At 46.0% G+C, this 11,599-nt stretch overlaps 1 pseudogene; it reads left to right on the top strand.

The window, feature by feature from the left end:
- The first annotated feature begins 5,548 nt into the window (after window positions 1-5,548).
- Window positions 5,549-6,802, top strand: LOC119281164 (annotated as a pseudogene).
- Window positions 6,803-11,599: the final 4,797 nt, after the last annotated feature.

Below are 11,599 nucleotides of genomic sequence, written 5' to 3'. Positions count from 1 at the left end.
CCACTGTCATATTATCCACCAGAGCAACAAGGTTATGTGCCCCAATAGAGCGGGTAAGCTTTAGTCCCTCCAAGAGCGCAACCGCCTTAGCCGATTCAACATCGGCCACACGATCTAGTTTTGCTGTGGATGCCACAACGAAAAAACCAAAGTGGTATCCTATCACAGCACCGCAAGAACCTATATGATCCTCCAAAAAAGAAGCATCTGTATTTAGGACCAGTTGGCCATTCAATGGCCTCACCCATCTGTTAGTTCTTGACAGGACAAACTTAGGTGTTGCTACTTGAACAAAGTTATAAGGGCCGTAGCTAATATGGCTTGGCTTGATCTTTCCATTTTCTGGACGTCCTCACCCTTTTCTATCTGCCTTCTTTGCCACCAAATGTGTCAGCTACTCACTGCAATCATCTCCGGCAACTCAATCACATCCGAGTAATTTTTCTGGCTCACTTTATCACACAACAAAAATCTAGTATCTCAGCTTCCGATTTCCCTGACGGTCCGGCTGGTGTTACTACCTCGTGTAAACCAAGAAGAGACCAGATTACGAGAGCCCGCCAGCATCCAAAAAGCGCATGCGCCACGTCCTCCACGTGCTGTTTGCAGACCGGGCATTGTGCCAATGTAGATATGTGCTGATCAGCGAGCACACCAAAACAAGGAATAGCATTATGCAATGCTTGCCAAGTGAAGATTTTCACTTTATTTGGCACCTTGAGACTCCACAATTTCTTCCATATCGGGTGTGGCGCGGAACCACTCGAGAGAGGGCTCGGATTAGTACTGCCACACAGGTCTTCCCACTGTTTATAATAGGCAAAACATACGCTGAATACTCCCGACTTCGTCAAGTGCCATGCCACATAATCCTCAGTATCATCCTCATGCAACAGGATTTGCAATATGCGGTCAATATCAATGGGCCAAAAATTATCTCTGAGATTCTCATCCCACTCTCTGGATACTGGATCAATGAGCTCATTAACCTGGGTTAGCACTCGATTCCCGTGTGGAGTGACAATTTTCCTGGAGGAGCTGTTCGGCACCCAGCAATCCTCCCATATAGTTATTTTAAGACCATTTCCCACCCTCCAAATGCTTCCTTTCTTGAAAATCTGTGTTCCTTCCCAAATCTCTGCCACACAAAGGAAGAGCCTTTCTTCAAACTGCAATTGAGTAATTCGCCACTAGGGTAGTATTTTGCTCGCGGGACCCTCTCACATAGCGAGTCATGGTACTCAATGAGTCTCTAGCACTGCTTGGTCAGAAGTGCCAAATTAAAGCTGTGTATATCACGGAAACCCATCCCACCTCTTTCCTTCGGAATGCACATCTTCCACCAAGCAAACCAAAGCATTTTCCGCTAGTTTTTACCGTCACCCCACCAATAATGCAAAATGGCGTCAGTGATCCCCTTACATATATTCTTTAGGAATTTGAACACACTCATCGCATACGTAGGGATGGCCTAGGCCACCGCTTTGATCAGTGCTTCCTTACCACCATAAGATAGCGTTCTTTCCTTCCACCCATTTATCATCTTCTATATCCTCTCTATAATATGTTTGAAACAATCAACACGGTCTACCCCAACCATGGAGGGGAGACCCAAGTACTTATCGGACAGAGATTCAGTCATAATGTCCAAAATCTGACACACCTCCACTTTACGTTCAACATCTGTATTGGAGCTAAAATGTATCGATGATTTTGCTGCACGCACCATCTGTCTAGAGGCCGAACAGTACTCATCCAATATCCTTTTTAATGTGTTCGCATTACCCGCATCTGCTCCCATAAGGATCAATGAATCATCAGCAGAGAGTAAGTGGGATATGATAGGAGAGTCACGACACACCTGGACACCCTTGAGGTTACCCGCTGCTTCCTCAAAAGCAATTAAGATTGAAAGCCCCTCTGCACATAATAGAAAAAGGTAGGGGGACGGGGGGTCCCCTTGTCTCAAACCTCTTGTGGGATGAAATGGTGCAGTCTCATTTGAGTTGAAACGCACTTTGTACTCCACTGAAGTCACACATGCCATAATAAGATCAATCCATCTCTCATCAAAGCCCAATCTGCCTAGTATCGCCTTCAGAAAAGCCCATTCGACCCTGTCATAGGCCTTGTGCATATCAAGTTTTACTGCGCAGTTCACAACCTTCCCCTTCTTCTTATTCTTCATAGTATGGAGTCATTCATATGCAACGATCACATTGTCTGTTATGATCCGACCAGGTATGAAGGCACTTTGCGTCTCACTAATAATGCCATGGAGGAAAATCTTTAGTCTTGTTGCGAGCATCTTTAATAACACCTTATAAACAACGTTGCATAGACTTATAGGTCTAAACTAAGACACCTTCTCTGGAGCGTCAACCTTCGGAATTAGGACAATAGTAGTGGTATTCCAGCACTCAGGAATAATTCCAGTATTCACCGCTTCCAGTACTTCTTTCACTAGATCATCTCCCAACAAGTGCCAATTTTATTTATAAAAAATCGCATGTAGGCCATCAGGCCCTGGCGCTTTCAAGTCGCCTATGCTGAACAGGGCACACTTAACTTCTTTTTTGGTATACGGCGCCAGTAACGCTTCATTCATATAGGGTGTAACACACGGTGTCACTTTATTATTCACGTCCATATTCAGTACATCAACCACTAAAGTAAAAAGATTCTGAAAATAAGTATTTATAATATTTTTCATCGCCACATTATCCTCCTGCCATCCACCGTTTTCATCCAATAGTTGTCGAATAAAGTTCCTTTTTTCCGGACTGAGGCAAAATTGTTGAAGTAATTTGTGTTTCTATCTCCAAACTTCAACCAATTAGCCCTGCTGCATTGGACCCAGTAAATCTCCTCTTTCTCCATGGTCTCCTCAATCTCAATCAGTATGCAGCGTTGCCTATCTACCGACTCATCAGTGAGCGGCCCCGATCGCAGCGATTCCAATTCCTCCTTTAGTTCCTTCAAACGACAGTGAGGTCCTTTCAGGGCTTCTCGATCCCATCTGTGCAGGTCTTGGTGGACCGCCGCCATGCGATGTGCCAGACAATCAGACATGCATGTCCTCTCCCAAGCCTCTGTGACCCTCTGCTCCATCTCTTCCTGTAACCAGCGAGCTTCGAATTGTTTTGCTCTCAAACAAGTCTGTTGGTCCATACCTGCCGCACCTTCCAAGTCTATCACCACCGGCCAATGATCTGATTTTGTGTGGGCTGCATTTGTGACTACAACAACAGGGAACAAACCAAGGAAAGCTCCGTTGCATGGCTCTGTCCAATCGTTCCCGCAATTTGTGTCTTCACCACTTGAATTGCTCGCCGATGAAACCCATGTCCTCAAGTTCACAATCAACCAGTGCATCCCTGAAGTTTTGCATCATACTAACTGGCCTCGATGCACCCCCCCCCTTCTCGCGTGAGTATAAAATCTCGTTGAAGTCTCCAACAACCACCCATGGGATTTGGTTCTGTTGATGCATACCACATAAGCAGCTCCATGACAAGTGTTTATTTTCCCACTTGGATTCACCACAGAATCTCGTGAGTCTCCATTGCCCTTCCGGTGCCCCTCCCACCGCTGCATCAATGAAATTCCTTGGCTTATCTTTTATGTTAATCACAATGGGATTACGCCAAAAAAGGAGTAAACCGTCGTTAGCCCCCACGCTTTGCACAACCTCCACCCGGTCCATTTTCAACTTTCTCATCAGTTTGATTGCCCTATCTGTGTTCAGACGTGTCTCGGACAAGAAGACGACATCCGGCCCCCGCTGCTTTTGGATATCCAGAAGAGCTCTTTCTACCGCGACACTGGCCATACCGCGATAGTTCCAACTTAGTGTTTTCATTGTGCCCGGCGATACTCCTCGAGGGAGGTTGCCGATTGCTGTGCTGCTCCGTCCTCTGACACACCTGGGTCAACCCTCTGCCTCTTAGGATCATCTATTTTCTGCGGGGTGTTTAGTAAACTCTTATCCACAGGTTCAGCTGCTTTACTCTCAATAAGGTTTACTTTGCCAGTCACAATCCCGGGTGGAGGATTTACCGGGCCTGCGGGTCTGTCAAAAACAGTACCATCCTGGCCGGTTAGGCGTTTATGTGCTAATGTCACCATTGCACCAAAATTATTATCAAACCTCGGGTCGATTATCATGTCATTATTTTCTTCCAGATTCAGGTCTCCCTTCTCGCCTCTTCCCCATCAGTGCCTCCACCTCTGCCCTCTCTTCCTCCTCTGCGGCCAGCGCCATTACCATTCCCATGGTTTAACTGAGCATCAAAATTCACCAATAGCCATTCACCCCATTCACATTCCTCTTCCTTGTGTATACCATCACCGCACTCCAAAACTGTATGTCCTATGAGACCGCAGAAATCACAGAACTCGGGAAGTTTTTCGTACTCCACTGGATACTTCTTCCTCTCCTTCAAGGTTAACGGAACAAAACGCACCAGCGGGGTATCTAGCTTCACAAACACCCGGGCCCGAAGGTATTTCCTAGGATTAATCCCGCCTTCATTCACTATCAGTTGAACGGGGGGTTCCCTACTTTCTCCGCTACTTTCTCCGCAATCCGACAATCCTAGCCCACAGTGGTATTCTGTCGAGCTTGTATTCATGGACATGTTTTATGCCATCATATTCCTCGAGGACCACTGCAGCGTTCCGGAACAGCCACGGGCCATTGCTCGTCACCCGGTTCCAGTTCCCCAGGCACATGAATTGTGCAAAGAAGAGGTTCTCATCCTTCAGTTTGAAAATCACCCCTTGGGCCGGCGCCCAACCATTGCGTAGCGATTTGAACAGCGTCGTGTGGCTAAAGGGTCTCTGGGTATGAACCCTAAAAATCGGTATCCACCTTATTTCCTCAATCGACCCTTCGACCTCACCAGAGAGATCAAGGTCCTCCTCCTCCTCCCCATGGAGGTTCAGCCCATAAAAAGGGTCCTCCAGATTGCAATCCCTATCACGGGAGCCCCCTGCTCCGCCACTGCCAGACGCCTTCTCCGTCGAGGGCATCTTTTCCGCCTTATCAGCCATGAGCCAGCACTCCTAGGTAGCTTTGGTGTGGTTGATCACGTAAGGATTGGCCGAAGATCAATTCAACCTGAGAAATCAGGTGGAAATTGGTGTAGATCGGGTAAACTTTGGGAACCCTAACGCGCCGTCAGAGGAAGTTTGGGAACCCTAGCATCGCCAAGGGAGGAGAGAGATTTCTTAATCGATTTTTTTTGGAACCCTAGCAAATCACAGTCTTTGATTTGTTGATTACAGATAAGAAATAGCACCAAGCCACCAACTACCCGTCAAAAAAGAAATAAAAAAGAAATAGCACCAACCACGTGAAAAAAACGCGCCAACTGTTTGTTTCGAAAAGTATAGGATTGGATTAGAAATTGCGCCAATCCGTCGAGCTGCCGGATTCAGCTGTGCCTGCTCGATATTCTCAAAAAAAAAAAAGCTGTGCCCGCCCTATCGTGCCCTAGTTTTCGATCCTATTTCCCCCGATCTTCGCCGCCCTACGCCCTAGTTTTCGATCCAACCTCCCCCGATCTTCGCCGCCCTAGTTTTCGATCCAACTTCCCCCGATCTTCGCCGCCCTAGTTTCCGATCCCAACTTTCCCCGATCTCGATTCTCGATCTCGAGCTTGCACGCACTTGGGCGAACATGGCAGCGATCATGGCGGCGCGCGGGCAGGGTCTGGAGCAAGATTTCGATTTCTTCGTGGTGGTCGACTTCGAGGCGACCTGCGTGAAAGACGGGCGGATCTTCCCGCAAGAAATCATCGAGTTCCCCGCGGTGCTCGTCGACGGCGCCACCGGCCGCATCGTGTCCGCGTTTCGTAGGTACGTTCGTCCTAAGCATCACCCTGTGCTCACCCAATTTTGCTGGGAGCTCACCGGCATCCAGCAGCAGGACGTCGACGGCGGCGTGGAACTCGGCGAGGCGCTCTGGCTACACGACGCTTGGCTGAAGGCGACGACGGCGGGAGCAGGGAACAAGAGAGGCGTCCGCTTGACCGTGGTGACCTGGGGGGACTGGGACTGCCGGACCATGCTCGAGTTCGAGTGCCGCTTCAAGGGCATCGAGAAGCCCTCCTACTTCGATTGCTGGATCAACCTGAGGCTCCCCTTCCAGGCGGCGCTCGGCGGCGGAGGGCGGGTCAACCTGCAGGAGGCGGTCCGGGCGGCGGGGCTGGATTGGGAGGGCCGCCTGCACTGCGGGCTGGACGATGCGCTCAACACGGCGCGGCTGCTTGCTGAGATCATGCGGCGCGGGGTCAAGATCACCATCACCGGCTCGCTGGCGCCGCCGCCGCCGCCGATCCAGCAGAAGCAGCAGCCTGGCGCAAGCCCTTGCGGTGGCTCATCGGTGCTGGCGCCGCCACCGATCCAGCAGCAGCCGCCTCGCACAGGCCCTTGCAGTGGCACATTTGCGCTGGTGCCGGCGCAGGCGCCGATCCAGGCATCCAGCAGAAGCAGCAGCCGCCGCAACAGCAGCCTCACATAATCAGCCCCTGCGGTGGTTCCTCCGCGACGTGCGTCTCGTACTGCGGGGTGGCGACCAGAGGAGCCATGGAGCCAGGGCAGATGTGGTCTGGATGCGCCAACTGGACGCCGGCCATGGGACCTTACTTCCTGTGGAGCAACTGAACAAACGATCCATGAGACTGGGATTCAGAATCCAGTGTCGCTCAGCTGCTAGTGTTGATCGTTCTAGCCATCAGAATCAGAGTGTAGCTCAGCTGATTCTACTATACTCTACTCTAGGTGTGATTGTTCACTGAAATCGAATGAACGTCACCAATGGGGCTATTGTTGATGTAATTGGTGTCTGAATTATTAGTAGCATCAATATAAATTTAGTTTTAGTTATTACCACTGTTAATAGAAGATTTGTTTTACCTTCTCTGTGGATTTCTTCAGTACTGAGCAAACGGCCAACGATTGACTTGTTAGTGACATTGATAAATTTCTAAAGAAGGCTACAATTCCAATCGACAATGCAAAAGGAAATTCGTTCTCCGATGAAGCCCCCTGCTCCGCGGAGGAGCGACCGATGCCGAGGAGACGGATGGTCTCTCTCCCAAGGCACATTCATCAGCATCGAACAAGACGGTGTTAGAACCTTATATCAAGATTGAAAAATAAAACAGCCAACTGTAGATTTCTGAGTTAAGAGCTACTCCCTTTGTTCCATATTACTCGTTGCTGATTTAGTACAACTTTGTACTAAATTAGCGACGAGTAATATGGAACGGAGGGAGTAATAATTTTCTGTACATATTTAGCACGTGGTGCTGGAAGTCCTAGGGGTACAGTTAAAAGCCGAGGTTGTTCTAATAGTATGGCACTTTTGTTGTCCAGAAATTCGACAGTTTTGGAAGCTAGTTCCTTTTATCCACTTTCAGTTCCTCTTGAGTTTGAGCTCTTTGAGGCTTGCTTGGTTCATTGTCCCCTGTTGTTAAAAAAATAAACTCTGGAGGAAAATAGGCATAACTTTCATCGTATTTTCAGTGACATAAACCTGAGCGATTTTGAATCTGATTTGTTGCTCTGATAGAATTATCGGCGTCCAAAATCCAGCTGCTAACAGAGACTTCTTGTCCATCCAGCATGTTCAGGAGCTGTTGCTTGTATTGCATCGCTCATTTTTCAGAACAAACAAGAGAAATTTCCAGCTGGAGTATTTATTTCCTTTAATGCCACATGTGCGAGTTATGCATGATTAGGGCCTACAGTACATATTCTTGATGTAATTGGGGTCTGAATTATTAGCATCAACAATATTAATTTCGTTGTTACTATATTACTACTATTAATAGAAGATTTGTTTTACCTTCTCTATGGATTTCTTCAGTACTGAGCAACAGGCCAACGATTGACTTGTCGTTGACATTGATAAATTTCTGAAGAAGCTACTATTCCAGTCGAGATTGCAAACAGAAATTCGTCCTCCGATGAAGCCCCCTGTTCTGCTGAGGGGTGACCGATGATGAGGAGAGGGATGGTCTCTCTCCAAGCCACATTCGTCAGCATCGAACAAGGCGGTGTTATTGTGTCAGATATGACCATCATAGAGGCAACTTTAATCAAGATTGAAAAATGAAACAGCCAACTATAGATTTCTGAGATAAGAGCTGATTCAAATAATTTGCTGTATATATTTACAGTATAAAACCGAAGTTGTTGTAATTTTGTTGTCCAGAAATTGAACAGTTTTGGAAGTTCGTTTCTTTATCCACTATCAGTTCCCCTTTGAGTTTGAGCCTTTTCAGGCTTGCTTGGTTCATTGTTCCCTGTTGTGAAAAAAATAAATTCCGGAAATCTGTAACTTTCATCATATTTTCAGCGACATAAACCCGAGCTATTTTGAATCTGGTTTGCTGCTCTGATAGAATTATTGGCATCCAAAATCCAGCTGCTGACAGAGACTTCTTGTCCATCTAGCATGTTCATGAGCTGTTGTTTGTGTTGCATCACTCATTTTTCAGAACAAACAAGAGAAATTTTCAGCTGGAGTATTTATTTCCTTTAATGCCACATGTGCGAGTCACGCATGATTAGGGCCTACATGGATAAATGGATGGTGGTGCACTTGGGAGAAGATGAAGGCCGCCGTTTTCAGATGACAGCTCAGCTCATAGACAAGAGAATACTGGAGTTGAACAAATGATTTCTTCAGTTTTCATACTATAAATAATACCAGTATATGTGCTCTGAGGCGTTCCATGTGGAATGTTTTTTTGAAGCCTGAACCGTAGAACAATAGTTCTACGGTGTTATATTATATTAAAAATAAGTATGTACAAGCAGCAAAAAAAGAGAAACAAGTACTAACCAATACCAAGCCTAGGAAACATATCTACAATTAGAGGTTTGCTTCAATCCAGGATCTAATCTTTGCTGCTTTACTAGGCTTAGCTCTGTAAACTGCCGCCGGGAGCGTGTGTTTCAAGTAGAACTCCCAAGTCCTCAGGTGGGGTGCAACATTCCTGAAAATTTTGTCATTTCTGACCAGCCAAATGCTCCAACAGGTTGCCAAAATAATATCAAGAGCTATGTCACACGGAAAAGCTTCCATTCTGATGCAAATCTCATCCAAACTGGAGATTCCCCGGGGCCGGTGTGGAATAACCTTATTCCAACAAGACCAAGCGAAATCGCAGTCCCAGAAAAGATGCAGAGACGTTTCTTCTGTCTGGTTAGCACAGAGGCATAGTTATAGTCATCCAGATACATGGATCTCCTTTTCAATAGATTCCTTGAGTTAACTCTGTCATAGAAACAACCAGAAGAAGAATTTGTGCCTCAGTTGGGCTGCTGTTTTCCACAAGGATTTAAACACTGGATGACAACTGCTGGGTCCTATCAAGCTTTTGTACATCTTAGTGACAGAAAAACCTTGATTTTGCCCAAGGGAGCTCCACTTATCACTGCCTTGAAATTGACTTCTATCTAGAAGTTGATTCTGAATCTGCAGAAGCTGCTGGTATGCTTGAGTGGAGAGAGGTAACTGAAAGATATCCTCAAAGTTGGGTAGGTCCAGTACTTGGCGCAGTGATATATCCTTATTAATGTAGAAAGATGCCAGATGAGGATGGCTGAGTTGTAATTTTGGGCCTGCCCATTTGTCATTCCAAAAAGCAATGGTACTCCCTGATCCAACCTCACACAACGAGTGTTCTTTGTAAATAGGAAGAAGTTTGAGTACAACTCTCCACCAGAAGGATCCAACTGCTCTGCCATCAGGAAGCTGTTGAGAGTAATATGATTCCGAAATAATCTTTACCCAAGGTATTTCCTCTCTGTTCATGAATTTATGTAAATACTTCAGCAGAAGGGCTTGATTATGAGTTTCAACATTTAGTACACCCAGACCCCCATGTGTTTTGGGGAGGCAAGCTGTGTCCCAGGTAATCATGGCCATACCTCTCTCTTGTGACCCAAATTTCCTCCAAAGGCAGCGTTTTAAATAGGAATTGATCTGATTGACTACTGACTTGGGTATCATGAGAGTGGACATGAAGAAGGTAGGCATACTGGAGAAGACAGATTTGACCAAAGTGAGTTTATCTCCAGTAGAAAGTAAGGTGTTACAGCCTGACAGTCTGGAAGCAATTCTTTTGAGCAGAGGGGAGTAATCTTCAACTCTGGGTTTAGTCAAACCCAATGGCAAACCTAAATAAGGCAGAGGGAAATGTCCAATTTGACAGCCCAACAGAGTGGAGAGCTCTTGCATCTTGAGAACAGGGGTGTTGATTGAGATCAGAGTGGACTTATCATAGTTGACCCTTAAACCAATATAAGCAGCATAGTGGAGCAACAGGTTCTTAACATGTTGTAACTGAACAGTTGAGGCAGGTAGAACCAGAAGAGTATCATCTGCATATTGTATCACAGGGAAGGTGGTGCAGGATTGGTGTTGTAGAGGAGCTTGAATCAGCTGATGTGCTAAAGCTTCATTCAACATGGATTGTAATAAATCAGCAGCTAGCACAAAAATAAGAGGGGACAGAGGATCTCCTTGTCTGACACCCTGTTTACAAAGGAATTGCTTGCCTGGCACCCCATTAAGGAGCACTGAAGAGTATCCAGTGGAATAAATTTGCTTGATCCAGTGAATCCACTTGCTGCCAAATCCTCTTGCTGACAGAATATCAAATATGGTACTGTGATTCAAGAGGTCAAATGCCTTTTCAAAATCTAATTTTAAGAGCACAATCTCCTGTTTAGACTGATGACATTGATGAATGTATTCATATGCCCAAGCAAGGCAATCTTGAATGCATCTGTTATTAAGGAATCCATACTGATTTTCATGGACCATGTTCAACATTAACTTCTGCAGCCTGTTTGCCAATAACTTGGTGATGATCTTTAAAGTACAATTGAGCAAGGAGATGGGTCTGAAGTCTCCAGGTGTGATGGCAGCTTCTTTTTTAGGGATCAAAGTGATGAAGGAGTAGTTAATACTCTAGATGTTTGCCTTCCCTTGAAAGAAATCAAAGATAAGGTTGTAGAAATCAGGAGCAAGAATGTCCCAGCAGTGTTGCAGGAATGCAGCATTGAAACCATCCGGACCAGGTGACTTATCAGCAGGTAACTTTTTAACCACATCATCAATTTCTGCAATAGTAAATGGAGCTTCTAGGTCCTGCATGTTTGAGATTTGTGGCGCCAGATGATGAAGCTGAAGAGGGTTAACTGTCTCAGAAGAAGCGCCCAATCTGTTTTTGAAGGCTCTATAAAGAACAACAGCCTTAGCTTGATGATCCTGCACTTCTGCACCAGTTTCATCCAGAAGAACTGCAATGAAGTTATTTCTGCGCTTGATAGTTGCTTTGGTTTGAAAAAACTTGGAGTTCGCTTCTCCAAATTGAATGTTTCTAATAGTTGCCCTTTATTTCCAATAAATTTTCTGGCAGTGCAAAATTTGTTCCAGGTGAGCTTTCAGAATGTCTCTTCCCCATTTTTCTTTAGCTGACAGATCTCTGAATTCCTCCAAATGATCAAAAACCAGAATGACTGCATTAGTATTACTAATGGTGGTTTTGAGGTCAGATAGACCCCGAGACCAATT

This window comes from Triticum dicoccoides, chromosome 3B (assembly GCF_002162155.2).
Source record: "Triticum dicoccoides isolate Atlit2015 ecotype Zavitan chromosome 3B, WEW_v2.0, whole genome shotgun sequence".
Lineage (NCBI taxonomy): Eukaryota > Viridiplantae > Streptophyta > Magnoliopsida > Poales > Poaceae > Triticum > Triticum dicoccoides.
This window is presented reverse-complemented; position numbering and strand designations above follow the sequence as displayed.